Source organism: Lactuca virosa, chromosome 1, assembly GCF_052849685.1.
Source record: "Lactuca virosa cultivar CGN04683 chromosome 1, Lactuca_virosa_CGN04683_v6, whole genome shotgun sequence".
Taxonomy (NCBI): Eukaryota; Viridiplantae; Streptophyta; class Magnoliopsida; order Asterales; family Asteraceae; genus Lactuca; species Lactuca virosa.
Genome location: NC_136426.1, coordinates 273,131,739 through 273,147,824, shown reverse-complemented (window position 1 = coordinate 273,147,824; position 16,086 = coordinate 273,131,739). Strand labels below are relative to the sequence as shown.

The window sequence follows — 16,086 nt, the reverse complement described above, 5'->3', positions numbered from 1 at the left end:
ATAGGTCTTCTGCTAAGATTAATAAAATTGGAAATCTTAAGTTGTCATCTAGTCTTACTTTATTTGATGTCTTTGTTGTTCCTGACTTTAATGTCAATCTACTATATGTTCATAAGCTTTGTAAAGATAGTAATTGCGAAGTTGTCTTCTCTGAGCACAACTGTAAAATACATGATTCATTGTTAAAAAAGATGGTGGAGAATGGTAGAGAGTCCGATGGTTTATATTACCTTGACTATTTACACTCAGGTATTTCCCTCTAATATACCAAGATCCTTAATCAAAACCCGAGTTTTCAAAAAATATTTAACATGCATTAACTTAACTTCATGACCCCAGTTAAGATGATATCTCAACATACACAAGTAAAATGACAATAGAATTTTCCGTACTTCTAGTAAACAAGGAATAATCATTAACACTCTCCTTGAAACCAAATTTAAACAAAATAGCACACAACTTTTCATTCCACATTCTAGGTGCTTTTTTTAAACCATATAATGACTTAACCAATTTACAAACTCTGATATCATCTTTAGTATGATAACCAGGTGGAAGAGACATATAAACATCTTCAGTCATATCTAAATATAGAAAAGCATTATTAATATCTAATTGATACAAAGGTCATGAATTATGAACATATAAAAAGATGACAATACGAACTGTAACAATCTTTTCTACAGGAGAAAAAGTTTCTTCAAAATCTATTCCTTCTCTTTGAGTAAATCCTTTAGCAACTAACCTAGCTTTATAGCGTTCAACTTCCCTATTAGGTTTATATTTTATTCTATAAACCCATTTACAACCAATAGCTTTTCTATTTTTAGGAAGAGAAGTTATATCCCAAGTATGATTATGATATAAAGCTTCCATATCTTCATTCATGGCTTTGATCCAGTTAGGATCAGAAGAAGCTTCTAAATTTTTTTGGTTCAATAGTTTTATTTAGGTTTGAAACAAAACATCTAGTATCACTATCAACAAAAGAACAGTTAACAAACATTTCTATACCATATTTATGTTTGCCCTTTATGACATAATCAGAAATTTAGCAAGCATACGAGATTCTCTTCTAGACCTAGAAGACCCTATAGACTGTTCAAGCGAAGGCAAAGTAAGGGAATGACTACTTTGCTTAGAATTAAAAGGAGGAATAGGAATTGAGTTAATGCAGGTTCAAGATTTTTTAAAAACTCAGTTTTTGATTAAGGATCTTGGTATATTTATATATTTTCTAGGAATTGAGGTTATTAACATTTTTAATGGCATGTGTCTAAATCAAAGGAAGTATTGTTTAGAACTTTTACATGAATATGTGATACTTGGATGTAAACCTGTTAGTACACCTCTTGAGACTAATATTGTTGTTATTTATGGTGAATCTGATAAAAATGATAATTTGTTATCTAATACAAGTGAATTTCAAAAGTTGATTGGAAAACTGATTTACCTTACTATTACTAGGCCTGATATATCATATGTTGTTCAGCTGCTTAGTCGGTTTATGTATAAACCTATTAAGTCCCATTTGAAAATTGCATTTAGATTGTTGCATTATTTGAAAAATAATCCTTGAAGAGGGATATCTATTACTAAGTCTGATGTTTTTGAACTAAAAGGTTATGTTGATGCTGATTGGGCAAAATGCTTGTCAACTCGTAGATCAGTTACAGGATATTTGGTTTATTTTAATAATTGTATGATTTCGTGGAAAAGCATGAAACAGTCTACAGTTTCCAGATCTTCCACTGAATCAGAGTACACTTCCACTGAATCAGAGTATAGGGCTCTAGGTTTAATAACATGTGAAATTATTTAGGTTTTGAAAGTTTTGTTTGAGTTAGGAATTAAAAATTTATCTCCTGTTCCTGTGTATTGTGATAATGATTCAACTATCAAGTTGACTCTAAATCCAATATTTCATGAACGAACTAAACATTTTGAAATTGACGGGAAAAAATTTCAAATGGTTTTGTCAATTTAACTAAGATTTCTTCTTCAGATCAAAATGCAAATATTTTAACCAAATCCTTAGGCTTAAAACAACATGAGTTTTTGGTAAATAAAATGGGCTTAGTTGATATGTTTAATAAAAAGGAAAAATAAATAATTCGATTTGAATGGGGATGTTGAAAATTATATATTTTCATATTCAATCTCATTATTTATTAATTACTGTGATTAAGTAAGTTGTTAATAGTTTTTGTATTTGACTGTAAGTTTTGTATAATTCTAATTCTTGATATATGATGCAAGTGTAACAAAGATTAGATGAAACACGCAGATCTATGGGTCAATTCATGGATGGTCCGTATTCGATGTTGGAGGTATAAAAGCTTAAGTTGCAGCTGTTGGTTCATAATTTTAACTCACAAATTTGTAGCTCTCTCTCTCTCTCTCTCTCTCTCTCTCTCTCCTTGTTTTGTAAACAGAGTTAGGGTTAGGGTTTTATACTCTCATTGTTCTCACTGAAAATCACTAGATCTTGTATGATTATTTTAGTTTAGGTTGCGTGTAGTTTTTGAGAGTTTTTTGTAGTGAGTTTTGAGTTGTAAGTATTGTGAAAACCAACTAGTACTTTATCCTTAATTGATATAAAAACTGTTGAAGAATCCCGCGTTGTGGGGATTGGAGTTGTGGGGGTTGGAGGGTATTTCATAGCCTTTTATTATCGTTACTAAATATTTATTTATGCATGGATGAGGAGTTATTTACAAATCTGACCACATTTACATGTAGAAACGTCTATTTTAATCACAACTTCCCCGATTTTTTTCTTATTAAGACATTGTAGTTTGAAAATTATATCCTCACGCGTTGCTGTTTGAATGGTCAGCATTGGTTTGAATATACGAAAATCTTTTTATATCATCAGGAGATGAAAAACTAAAAAAGTCAAACTACATTGCCTTTTGATGCTAAAAATGACATTAAAGCATTGAAGTAGTATGGTGCAAAAATAACAACTGAATTCCTAACACCACACAATGCGAGAACAATATTTTCACAAATACCTGTAACAAATAATGAATTTTTAATTTTTAAAATAAAATAAAATCATTACAATTTACAACCTATTCATAAAAATTACAAAAAAGAATCAGCCGAAACTACCAGATTTACCCCTGCAGTTACCATAAAAAGGTGAATAGGGTGCTGGCAGGTTATAATGAAAAAAATGAAAATATTAAAAATGAGAATTATCTATAATCTCAAACTCAATGTAACAACAACTAAAAATAAACAATGTGCTTACTATACATTCTTTGGATGCTCGAAGGTAGCATAAATTTGAGTCTTTTCAAATCCAATTCCAACTACAGAAATCACATGCTGCTATCTTAGATGGATGGAATTCCAAGAAGTCAATCCCTACATTGTGAAATTACCAGTTTAACCTTTGGAGACTCGATCTTGGAGCCCAATTAACCAGCTCAACATTGTAATCTAATCCATAAGTATGACTTAATGCAAATAAGAACAATTTAATACGAAGGGTCATTAAATGGAAGCTTTTACAAGTAAATTAACACAAACTTACCCTTATATGCTGTCATTTTCGTATATGTTTCTAAACATGATCTACTCAGACAACACTTGATCCATATATAACGTTTGTTTCTTTTGTAGACTTAATAAACTGGCTGAATGACAAATAATGACCATTTTACCCCTATAATCTGAAAAACAATTCACAACATTTTACACTTACACTGTAAAGTTGATTTTTATGCATCGGGTAGCTGCTTGCTTACACTTACAACTCCAAAGACTGAATACCTTCGGGTTCAAGGGTGTAGTTGGATTAGAGTACGTGAGAGACTGAGCGCAACTGGTTGAAGAATCTCTCTATCTCAAACTATGGTGGTAATTTCAAGATCACCTTTAAGAGTCAGTCAATTCTTTTAACAAAACAAAACCCACAATCATATATCGAGATAAACCCAAAAGTCGGAATTAAAAACCTGTTAAAATTGAATTTAAAGCAATAAAATGTTTTATCTGACTCTCAATCTTCGCTTCCAAGTTGTAATCCAACGAACTAAGATAATGATTCTTTAGCAAGGATAATCAGAAATTAGGTAAAATACATAAAATGGATTGTGTACCTCAAATTTACTTGAAACCACCTCTGAAAGAAAAATCGAGAACCACTCTTCTTTTCTGCTTGTCGCCAAACCTAAGCAACGATTAAAAAAAAAAAAAAAATTCAATCCTCGATTTACATTCGTACAGTGGGGCTCAATCGGAGGAGAGATTAACAGAATTTGGGGAAGCTGTACAAAAGTCTTGGAACATCGGAGGTTTAAGGTTGGCTTGTATGCAGTTTTAGGGCATGGCTCAGACGACGAACGGGTGAAGCGTAATTGGAGATGATAGCAGAAACAGTCAGAGCCATAATCGAATATAGAAGGAAGAAATAGCGAACAGGAAGGGGAAAAAGCGGAAGCAGAGAAGTGGTAGAAGGAGAGAGAGGATCGAGGCATTGGAGACGATCGATTGTAATGGAGAAAGAAGAGGGAGGTATTTGGATCGGTGGATGTTGACTCACATAAAGAAATAGAAGGCGGTGGAAGCAACTGTACTGATTGGGGCAAAGGAGACGGTGATTCATCACTCATTTGCTGTAAGCTGATTCATCAATGGTGTTTCACTTAGCAACAAGTGTAGGAATATTATTCAACACTTGAAAACAACCTTACCAGAGTCAAGATTTGGGATCTCTGTTCCATCCTCCTTTTTTTTTTTCTTTTTTTTTTTGCACTCTTTTGTAACTTCTCCCTTCAATTGAATTCAGGAAATAGATTACATAGATTAGAGAAAGAAGTAATTAATTTCTTGTTATATTTTCACTTTTGAATTGTAAGGGGAAAGATGCTCTTATATGATGTAGCCAAATGCTTTAGTAGAATTAAATGATTGGAAACAAATGATTACAAGAAAATGTTACCCCAGCTTTTGAGAGGATAGTTCTCTCTCTGAGCTTTCATTCTACTTAAGCCACAATTGAAAGGACTAAACTGCCCTTAACACTACTTAAGTGCAACACACTTATCCATATAATCATTTCTTTTGATTCCAATATTTATGCTTAATTTTATCAAGACATTGATGGTGAAGTTTGGCAAAGGTTAAGGGTTATTTTGGACTGAAAAAACAATGATTCCATTCCATAGCTATTCACCTGACTTGTAATTCCATATGTTATTGTAATTGCTATAATCAATTGCTCTATCCATTTCGTCTTAAGGGTCTATACTTGTATGCACAACCTTTGACTAAGAAAAATTGCCTTTTGTATGCAATAGAAAGAAAATACGTGTGATCCAATTTGAATGAGCACAAAAATACAAGTTGAGTGCATTTTTGATCATAAAGAAGATATCTCTTGAAGAAACATTTTTAATCTTTATTCAACAATATTGGTGATATGAAGTTCTATCCTATGGTTTGGGGTAATTTGCACTTTTAGTTCCTAACTTATTTTTTTAACTCGGAAGGTCTCTACTGTTTGTTTTAAATAAGATGGGGTAAGTAAGGTAAGGTAAGGTAGGGTAAGGTGAGGTGGAGGTGGAGTTGGCGTGTGTTTATTTAAATAAATTAAAAAATCAAGGGTAAAATAGTCTTTTTAGGTAAGATAGGGACCGAGCGCGCAACAAAAACAAACAATAGAGATCTTCCGAGTTAAAAAAAATAAGTTAGGGATCAAACGTACAAATTATCCCAAACCATAGGGACCATTCGTGTATTTTACTCTATTTTAACTAGAAATTATCCCTTCCCTGCTCCGCACGATGTAGGGCGGGAGTCTATTATTTAAACAAATGGAATATTTCTGTAAAATAAAGCACAAGCACAAGGATCTTTTTTGTAAATTACAGGGAGAACTTTTGTAATTTTTTTAATACAAGGACCAAACATGTCAACAAACAAAAATATTGCGGCAAAAGTCTAAAACCCAAACGTAAAAAATATGCATTCGATTCGTTCCAAATTTTATTTCGGTTTTCAAAATATGGATTCAAGTAGTACAAATTAAATTAAAATCCGATCCCAACTAACAATATTACAATTTCTACATAATCAACTCTAATAAAAGAAATAAAAGAAAATAATTTAGTTATGAGTAGAAGTGGCAGTGTTGTGAAACTCGACGAGTTGGCCGAGTACTCGGCCAGGTACTCCCTACTCGGCCCCTTACCGAGACGAGTTACAAAATCCGAGTACTCCCCGATCAACCCCTTACTGAAGCGAGCAGTGTTGTAAAAATCAGGCAACTCGGTGATTAATATGTATAATATACTTAATGATTTATTATTTAACACACACACATGTGATTATTACTACATATATATATCTGAAATTTTCAGTAATTATTTATGAAGTGAGACCATTGTGTGTTTTTCAGTTTTTGTGTATTCACATGTATCTAATTTTATTATATATTTCAATCAACTTATCATTTTTACTTATGATTTTGACATATATATTTTCCCTAGAATTATTTCTACATGAATTACCGAATCCGAGTACTCCCTGTGTAACGCCTCGTTCGAAAAGTACTTATTTATGAATTTCCGAGATCAAGAGTAAGGGTGTTTCGGTCTTTTGTGGGCAATGAGTTTCATTCGGGAAGGTTTCAGACTGGGGTATGTTGATAGAAGCGTAGGGCTTCTCGCCACCTTCGCATGGATATAAAGTTCGTCGGGAACGGGCTTAGAATAAAGGAGTTATGACACTTTAAAGATATTGACATTTATAGCCCTTAATGGGAAAAGTTGACGAGGAAGGCCATGCATGCCTTTGGGACACGCGTGGGTACGCCCAGCGTAGGCTGGGTTACGCCCAGCGTAATAGGGTGAATGACCGCGGGTGCAAGGACGCGTACGCCCAGCGTACTAGAGTTACGCCCAGCGTACGCTCAGAGTCTTAAAACCCTAATTTTAGGGCCAGCCACTATATAAGGAACATTATGGTTCCAACCCTAGCCTCCATATCTGCCCTCTTACTCACAGAAACCCTAAGTAGCCGTTCTTCTTCCATTGTTGTGGATATTTGACCTTGTGGAGCTTAGTTTGGCAAAGGAACGCTTAGAAGAAGAAAGAAGAGGTTGGCAAGAAGGAAACTTGGTGGCTGGAGCTTGTAGATCCGAGATAGCATCACCCTTTGCAACCACTTGAAGGTATAAAGCTTCTTGCTTGACATCTATTTTGTGTAGATCTATGTATGGTGAAGTTTTGACACCATTCTTGTCCCAAAAACCCCCATCTTGATGTATGATGTGTTTTGGTTAAGATGAGTTGTCCTTTCAGACCATTAGAGAGGTCTTGAGTAAGAAAAATGAGGTCCCGATGGCTTTGGTTGTCCCATATAAGAAGTAGGAAGGTCTTAATGGGTTAAAACCTTGAGTTAAGAGCTTTATGGACGTCCAAAAGGATAAAGATTGAGACTTTATGAGTCCTAGGCCCTTTTTGTCGCTGGATCTAGCATATGGGCTTAAGTGCTTAAGCCATCAAGCACTTGGAAAGATTTTTGGGTACAGACGAGCGTACGCCCCGCGTACCAGAGGCCTACGCCCAGCGTACGCCCTCTGTTGGGTTTTTGATTTTGGGCCTTAGGTGATTGGGCTGTTTATGGGCTAGTGGGGGCTTGGACCGTGACTGAACATTATGGATGGAATGATTTAGACCCAATAATTATTATGGACCTTGGATCTAGGCCCATTTGGTGAGGTGGCCCCAATTTAGTAAATTGGGCCAATATTGGGCTTTGCATGAGAATTTGGTTTTGGGTCTTGGCCCAATAAGAGGATGATGGACTTAATGAGTGTTGTGGGCCCTTGGCCTAGAAAGTCATGATGGATTCTAATGTGATGATTTGCATGTGATAGTTGGGATTCCCGGCGGGTCAGCAGTCAGAGATTTACAGGATTTCGGCAGCCACAAGGTGAGTTATCCTCACTTTATCGACAGGGTCTACGGCACCAAGGCCGGCCCTTTATCGGATGGGAATCCGGGTAGTTGTTGTTATGTTATTGCTTTGCTATGTTTGCATCCTGGTAGTTAGGATGGTATGCGTTAGAGACCTGGTTAAGGTCGGTACCCGGGATATAGGGTAATGTTATGCTAGTGACCGGTTTGGTCGGAATCATGGTTAGGATATTGATATGCTATGTGATCTGTTAGACTGCTTGTCTGGTTAGAGATTTGTTATGTGATTGATTGTTTTATGTGCACATGGTTGTTTGACGGGGGTTGGGTTGAGGCGGGTCCTGCTTAGTGCTGTAGGCCAACATACCCTGGGCGGACCGGATATTCCGAAGGCCCAGCGAGCGGTCCGGATAGGCTGAAGGCCCCAAGAGGGCGGACCAGACGTGCCGAGGCTCGGAGAGTGGACCAGGCCGACTGAAGGCCCGACGCGGGCGGACCAGTCATACTGCAGACTCAGAGAGTGGACCAGGTGGATTGAAGGCCCGGTGCGGACGGACCAATCACACTGTAGACTCGACGTACATGGCTAGACTCGGAGGGTGGACCAGGTGGACTGAAGGCCTGGTACGGGCGGACCAGTCACACAGTAGACCCGATGTGCGTGGCTGTTCTATTTGTGATATGATATGAGTATGTTATGTGTGGTTGGTATTTTGGGGGTAACTCACTAAGCTTTCGGGCTTACAGTTGTAGTGTTATGTTTCAGGTACTTCAGGAGATCGTGGCAAGGCGAAGGTGTGATCGTACCGTTCCTCATGTTTTACGATTTTTATGATATGGTTCTGGGGGATACTCTGATAATAAACTATTTTGAAAACGAGATGTATGAAGTTAATGGTTTTTGAATGAATGAAAATGTTTTAATTTGACTTAATTTTTATGGGTGTTACAAGTTGGTATCAGAGCCCTGGTTTGAGTGAATTGGAGGAACATTCGTGTGAATCCAGTCTCAAATCAAGGAGGGATTTTCAAAATGGTTTTCAAAAGGTTTTTGAAATAAGTAAAGGAGGATGCAGAGGGTACGATCAGCCAGAGCCAGTAAGTAGACCCCAAAATACCATACAAGCTATTTGATTATGTGATATGTTAGAACAGCATGCTAGTGATAGGCTAAGGATCTTCAGGAATTTGCATGATAGAATTGCCTAATTATATGATGCCTATTAGCCTAGGGTTATCCTTATATGAGATATGCAGCTTTCCCTCTAGGAGTGAGGTTTGAGCGGGTGTGTATATATATGGTTAGAGTGTTGTGGTGATACTTGAGACAAATATGGGTAGGTGTGGAAGGTAGTATGGGCCCGTACTACTGAAAGCACAGGACCCATACGCGTATCAAGGAAGTCACAACTCTCTAGGGTATCGGTTATGAGATAATTCCCCGGGTGGATATGTGATGTGACTAAGGGTCTTGTTGGTGTATTGCAATATGGCGATTACGAGACGTTTTGGGCCAGGATCCGGTTCGGGATCGGGATCAGGAGAGGGTGGTCAGGATGGAGCAGTGCCACCCGAGGTCATCGGTCAGATGAGTACGGAAGAGTTGGATGCCAGGATTCGTGAGATCTTGCATGATGAGGTTGCTGCTATGTTCCGAGCTGAGTTGCCGGAGATGTTTGGGTCGATCAAGACCGCCATGGTTGAGTACTTGATGAGCGCTACGCAGCTCTTGCGGAGACGGCTGCCCCGACAGCTACAACGGCTGTAGCAGTGGCAGGGGGAGGAACCGGTCGAGGTTTTCAGTATCGGGACTTCGATAATACGAAGCCCCCTACTTTCGATGGAGTTCAGGATCCGATCGTTGCGATGAGATGGTTGTCAGACGTGGAGGGTTGTTTCTTCACGTGTTCATGCCCTGCAAATCAGAGGGTGAGGTGTGCTCTGAACCTTTTGAGGCTCGGAGCGAAGGATTGGTGGAGGTTGACTACGGGATCTTATTCTGACGTGAAGCGGGCTGCGGTTACGTGGGATCAATTCCGGGAAATGTTCAGTACCAGTTATGTTCCACGGGTTGAGAGAGAGAGGTTGGCTCAGCAGTTTCTGGAGCTGAAGCAGGATTCAGAGTCGGTGACGGAGATCACCAGGATGTTCACTGAGAGGGCGATGTTTTGCCCTGAGTTTGCTTCGGAGCAGGCTCAGATGTCCCGATATCTAAGTATGCTCAAGAGGGATATCAGGCAGTTTGTGTCTACGCAGAGGTGCGAGACTTTGCTGGAGTTGCAGGAGGCCGCTCGGCGGCGTGAGTTGGAGATTGAGTTACAATTGCGAGAGCAGAGGCAGGCCCCAGTGCAGTCGCAGCCGGCGCCGAAACGGTCCAAGACCATTGATTCCAGGTTGGGAGGTCAGGGTAGCCACACTTGTGAGAAGTGTGGGAAGGGTCATACCGGAGTTTGTAGGTCCAGTGGTGCGTGCTGCAAGTGTGGGAGAGAGGGGCATTACGCGAGGGATTGCCGTCAGTCAGCCCCAGTTCAGGATTTGAGGATTTGTTATTATTGCCATCAGGTTGGTCACTTGAGGTCCAACTGTCCACAGCTTGTCTCCAGATCGGTGCAGGTTCCAGCACCGACCACTTTGAGGATTACGGGTGGAGGTCAGGGTGGAGCGGAGCCTCCGAGGGCTCAGGGACGCGCTTTCCAGCTTACAGCAGAGGAGGTCAGGGCAGATCCAGATGCAGTTGCGGGTATGTTTCCATTTTGATGTCTTGTTATCTTGTTGATTATGTGGTATTGTAAATCTGTCTGCCTTGTTCCGCATGTTTCGTAGTATGATTGAGGATCTTAGTAGTTAGGAGTTGTATTTAGCGTTCAGGAGGATTCTTGGTCGAAAGATAAGGTATGTGATCTCGTTGCTAGGGATAGCAAATGCGATGCGAGAAGTGTTCAGTTGGGATTCGAACTTCTTTGGAGTTCGGGATGTGCGATGACGGGAGAGTATTCTGTGAAGGTTGCTCACTTCGGAGGGATTTAGTTCCGGGAGATAAGGGAGAACTTTATCAAGTAAGGTCGATCAAGTTATGACATTTTGTCAGCGGAAGTTAGTAGTTGGTACACTAAGTGGGGAGAATTGGAAAATTCTCCGGTAAAACAGCAAGTATCCAGGGTTGGTTAGCTGTTTAGATTTATCAGTGTTGTTAGCCGAGAGTGTGGCATGATTAGAACAAGTGATAGACAAGTGGGGCAGGGAACAGACCATGATTTCAGTTAAGGTAGTTGGTCGATGTGAGGCCTGGGTTTAGGCCATGGAAAGGATTCCGGGAATGGAACTGAAGTTCGGAACCCCAAGAGGGCTAGAACAGACTGCATGGGAGAGATTCCCGGGAGGAATGGATCGGAGTGATGTGCGACAGTCTTTGAGCAGTCTGGATAGACTGAAGGCCGGTGGGCGTACCAGTCAGGCCGAAGGCTCTGGGAACGGTCCAGATAGGCTGAAGGCCCAGGAGGGCGGTCCAGACATGCTGAAGATTCCGAGAGTGGTCCAGATAGGCTGAAGGCCTGGAAAGGCGGTCCAGTCATGCTGAAGACTCTGTATGTGATAGTAGATCGATATGAGGAGGATGAGTAAATATGTCGCCATGAAGTAGTAATCGATATGGTCTGGCCCCAAGTATTGATCATGATGATGGAGATGGCTGGAGGTCGTGCGTGGGCCTTGTTAGTTATATGATCGGATTCAGAGTATATGGGAGTTAGAGAATAACGGTTGCTCTACATGGATAGTGTAGAGCGGAGTATAGCTCTGTGGCACTTATAGGTGCGGTAAGGGTTGATGAGTAGACTTCCTGGAAAGGAAAGGTATGTAGCTCCGGAAGGAGTGTGGGTCATCTGAGAGGAAGGCATGCAGAGTAAAAGGATGATCGAAGATGCTTCGGTTATTGGTAGTAAGCACTAGGATTGTACCAGATATATGGAAGCACATACGGGTTGGATGCCCGTTGAGATGCCCGTTGTGGCAATGTTGGATGATGCGCATGCATGTGTTCGGACTCCTTGGAAGAGGAGAAGGTAAGGGATTCCCGATTGGAGATTGGGACAGAAGTAAGGTAGTGTCTTCAGGTGGCACTCAGTTGATGAGCGTTGTCATCAGAGAAAAGAAGTCGGTGACCGGCTTGAAGCAGTTGATCGGAACCCTGCAAGGGAAGAGATGGATTTAGAGATTCGATACCTGTGTTTGAGGGAAACTGAGCCGGTTTGAGATCAGTGGATGGATTGTAGGAGTATCATCCGGAAGTTTGTGTTGCCGCAGGCTTCGAGGACGAAGCCTAATTTAAGTGGGGGAGAATTGTAACGCCTCGTTCGAAAAGTACTTATTTATGAATTTCCGAGATCAAGAGTAAGGGCGTTTCGGTCTTTTGTGGGCAATGTGTTTCATTCGGGAAGGTTTCGGACGGGGGTATGTTGATAGAAGCGTAGGGCTTCTCGCCACCTTTGCGTGGATATAAAGTTCGTCGGGAACGGGCTTAGAATAAAGGAGTTATGACACTTTGAAGATATTGAAATTTATAGCCCTTAATGGGAAAAGTTGACGAGGAAGGCCATGCATGCCTTTGGGACACGCGTGGGTACGCCCAGCGTAGGCTGGGTTACGCCCAACGTAATAGGGTGAATGACCGCGGGTGCAAGGACGCGTACGCCCAGCGTACTAGAGTTACGCCCAGCGTACGCTCAGAGTCTTAAAACCCTAATTTTAGGGCCAGCCACTATATAAGGAACATTATGGTTCCAACCCTAGCCTCCATATCTGCCCTCTTACTCACAGAAACCCTAAGTAGCCGTTCTTCTTCCATTGTTGTGGATATTTGACCTTGTGGAGCTTAGTTTGGCAAAGGAAAGCTTAGAAGAAGAAAGAAGAGGTTGGCAAGAAGGAAACTTGGTGGCTGGAGCTTGTAGATCCGAGATAGCATCACACTTTGCAACCACTTGAAGGTATAAAGCTTCTTGCTTGACATCTATTTTGTGTAGATCTATGTATGGTGAAGTTTTGACACCATTCTTGTCCCAAAAACCCCCCATCTTGATGTATGATGTGTTTTGGTTAAGATGAGTTGTCCTTTCAGACCATTAGAGAGGTCTTGAGTAAGAAAAATGAGGTCCCAATGGCTTTGGTTGTCCCATATAAGAAGTAGGAAGGTCTTAATGGGTTAAAACCTTGAGTTAAGAGCTTTATGGACGTCCAAAAGGATAAAGATTGAGACTTTATGAGTCCTAGGCCCTTTTTGTCACTGGATCTAGCATATGGGCTTAAGTGCTTAAGCCATCAAGCACTTGGAAAGATTTTTGGGTACAGACGAGCGTACGCCCCGCGTACCAGAGGAGTACGCCCAGCGTACGCCCTCTGTTGGGTTTTTGATTTTGGGCCTTAGGTGATTGGGCTGTTTATGGGCTAGTAGGGGCTTGGGCCGTGACTGAACATTATGGATGGAATGATTTAGACCCAATAATTATTACGGACCTTGGATCTAGGCCCATTTGGTGAGGTGGCCCCAATTTAGTAAATTGGGCCAATATTGGGCTTTGCATGAGAATTTGGTTTTGGGTCTTGGCCCAATAAGAGGATGATGGACTTAATGAGTGTTGTGGGCCCTTGGCCTAGAAAGTCATGATGGATTCTAATGTGATGATTTGCATGTGATAGTTGGGATTCCCGGCGGGTCAGCAGTCAGAGATTTGCAGGATTTCGGCAGCCACAAGGTGAGTTATCCTCACTTTATCGACAGGGTCTACGGCACCAAGGCCGGCCCTTTATCAGATGGGAATCCGGGTAGTTGTTGTTATGTTATTGCTTTGCTATGGTTGCATCCTGGTAGTTAGGATGGTATGCGTTAGAGACCTGGTTAAGGTCGGTACCCGGGATATAGGGTAATGTTATGCTAGTGACCGGTTTGGTCGGAATCATGGTTAGGATATTGATATGCTATGTGATCTGTTAGACTGCTTGTCTGGTTAGAGATTTGTTATGTGATTGATTGTTTTATGTGCACATGGTTGTTTGACGGGGGTTGGGTTGAGGCGGGTCCTGCTTAGTGCTGTAGGCCAACATACCCTGGGCGGACCGGATATTCCGAAGGCCCAGCGAGCGGTCCGGATAGGCTGAAGGCCCCAAGAGGGCGGACCAGACGTGCCGAGGCTCGGAGAGTGGACCAGGCCGACTGAAGGCTCGGCGTGGGCGGACCAGTCATACTGAAGACTCAGAGAGTGGACCAGGTGGATTGAAGGCCCGGTGCGGGCGGACCAATCACACTGTAGACTCGACGTACATGGCTAGACTCGGAGGGTGGACCAGGTGGACTGAAGGCCCGGTGCGGGCGGACAAGTCACACAGTAGACCCGATGTGCGTGGCTGTTCTATTTGTGATATGATATGAGTATGTTATGTGTGGTTGGTATTTTGGGGGTAACTCACTAAGCTTCCGGGCTTACAATTGTAGTGTTATGTTTCAGGTACTTCAGGAGATCGTGGCAAGGCGAAGGTGTGATCGTACCGCTCCTCATGTTTTACGATTTTTATGATATGGTTCTGGGGGATACTCTGATAATAAACTATTTTGAAAACGAGATGTATGAAGTTAATGGTTTTTGAATGAATGAAAATGTTTTAATTTGACTCAATTTTTATGGGTGTTACACCCTGAGTACTCCCGAGTACTCGCTACTCGGCAGTCATCCGAACAGATACCGAGTAGCGAGTTCTACAACCTTGCGAAGTGGTGATCTTGTCGTGTTCAGGTTGTGGGTTGACGGGTCAGAATGCATCAACCTGTACACGACCAATATAATTATTTGTGTCACGGGTTGGAAACATCAATCGGAACACGACCCGTTTAACTTGCTTAGTTGTATGGGTTTGCGGGTCAGATTCGGGTTCACATGTTGACGAGTTGACCCATGAACCCAAATATTATTTGTGTAATAACGATGATTTGTTTGGTTTAAGGTAAACAACATACATAAGCTGATAGACATAGTCACTTAACTTAAATCTAATATAATTAATATATTATATAAATCTTTCCATAGAGAGGTTTTCGGTTCAAATCTTCTCAATACTCATTTTCGGAGGGGGTTATGCATCAATGCTTCTACACAAAATGGTAAACCGCCCGTATAAATAGTGATATTTAGTGTACGTCGTTGATACTCTGCCCGTATAGATATCCATAAATCTTATACGCCATCGTTTCCCCACCTATATAAATAATGACATATAGTATACGTCGTTGTTACTTTGGTCGAACCTCTAGAGCAACATTGAACCCAACGGTAGCACTAGCCAAATTTAGGGTAAGGCACCATACCTAGTTCTTACTCTGCCCAAATATCCTGTTTCCAAATAACCATAATTAGGGTATATATATGTATCGAAAAATAAAATATATACATATATATACAAAAATAATTATGAGATCTAAAAGATATAATTATCAAATATAAAATTAAAGGGACATACTTTTGGAATAAAAGATATAATCACTCTCAATAGAAGTATTGCTTTATACAAGCATATTTCTGGGATAAAAGATGATAACAGAAGTATCCAAGGGGAATACTTCTGAAATATAAAGTATATGCGGTATGTGCTTACAAGATAAGAATACTACAAATAAGATTATATTATACTCCATTTGATAGGAGAAAATCTAAAGAGAATGGTAGTATGTGATAGAAAATAAAGTGTTAAAAGTTTAGTATCTAGAAATAGTAAAATACTATTAGAAGATACCTTAACGATATAAATCAAAATACTTTTATAACTTAATAAAGTTACGCATAAAAAGTATTTTCAAAGATATAAGGGAAAACTGCAATAAAGTCCCTATGTATTGCCCATATAATCGACTTAGCCCTTATAGTTTTTTTTTTTTTTTTTTTTTTTTTGCAATTTAGTCCTGAATACTGGTAAACGTAATCAAAACGGGATTTTTAATGGGTTTGCTGGTATCCCACCGGTACTATGCGCATGTGGCACCTTATGTGTACACGAGAGTTTTACCCTTCCATTTCCACTGCATTCGTCGTCTGGTAAATCAATTGAGAGAAAAAGTTAGGGTTTTTACAGATGAAGGAAGTAGGGTTTTACTGAGAGAACCGAAGGTAAA

General features: G+C 40.3%; 1 long non-coding RNA gene across 1 annotated transcript; it reads right to left on the bottom strand.

The window, feature by feature from the left end:
- Positions 1 to 3,018: 3,018 nt before the first annotated feature.
- LOC145166707 (uncharacterized) lies at positions 3,019 to 4,915 on the bottom strand. The gene is made up of 2 exons (XR_013740664.1): positions 3,260 to 4,915; positions 3,019 to 3,128 (listed from the first exon to the last, which is right to left on the bottom strand). It is a non-coding gene; the product is annotated as an uncharacterized LOC145166707 (long non-coding RNA).
- Positions 4,916 to 16,086: the final 11,171 nt, after the last annotated feature.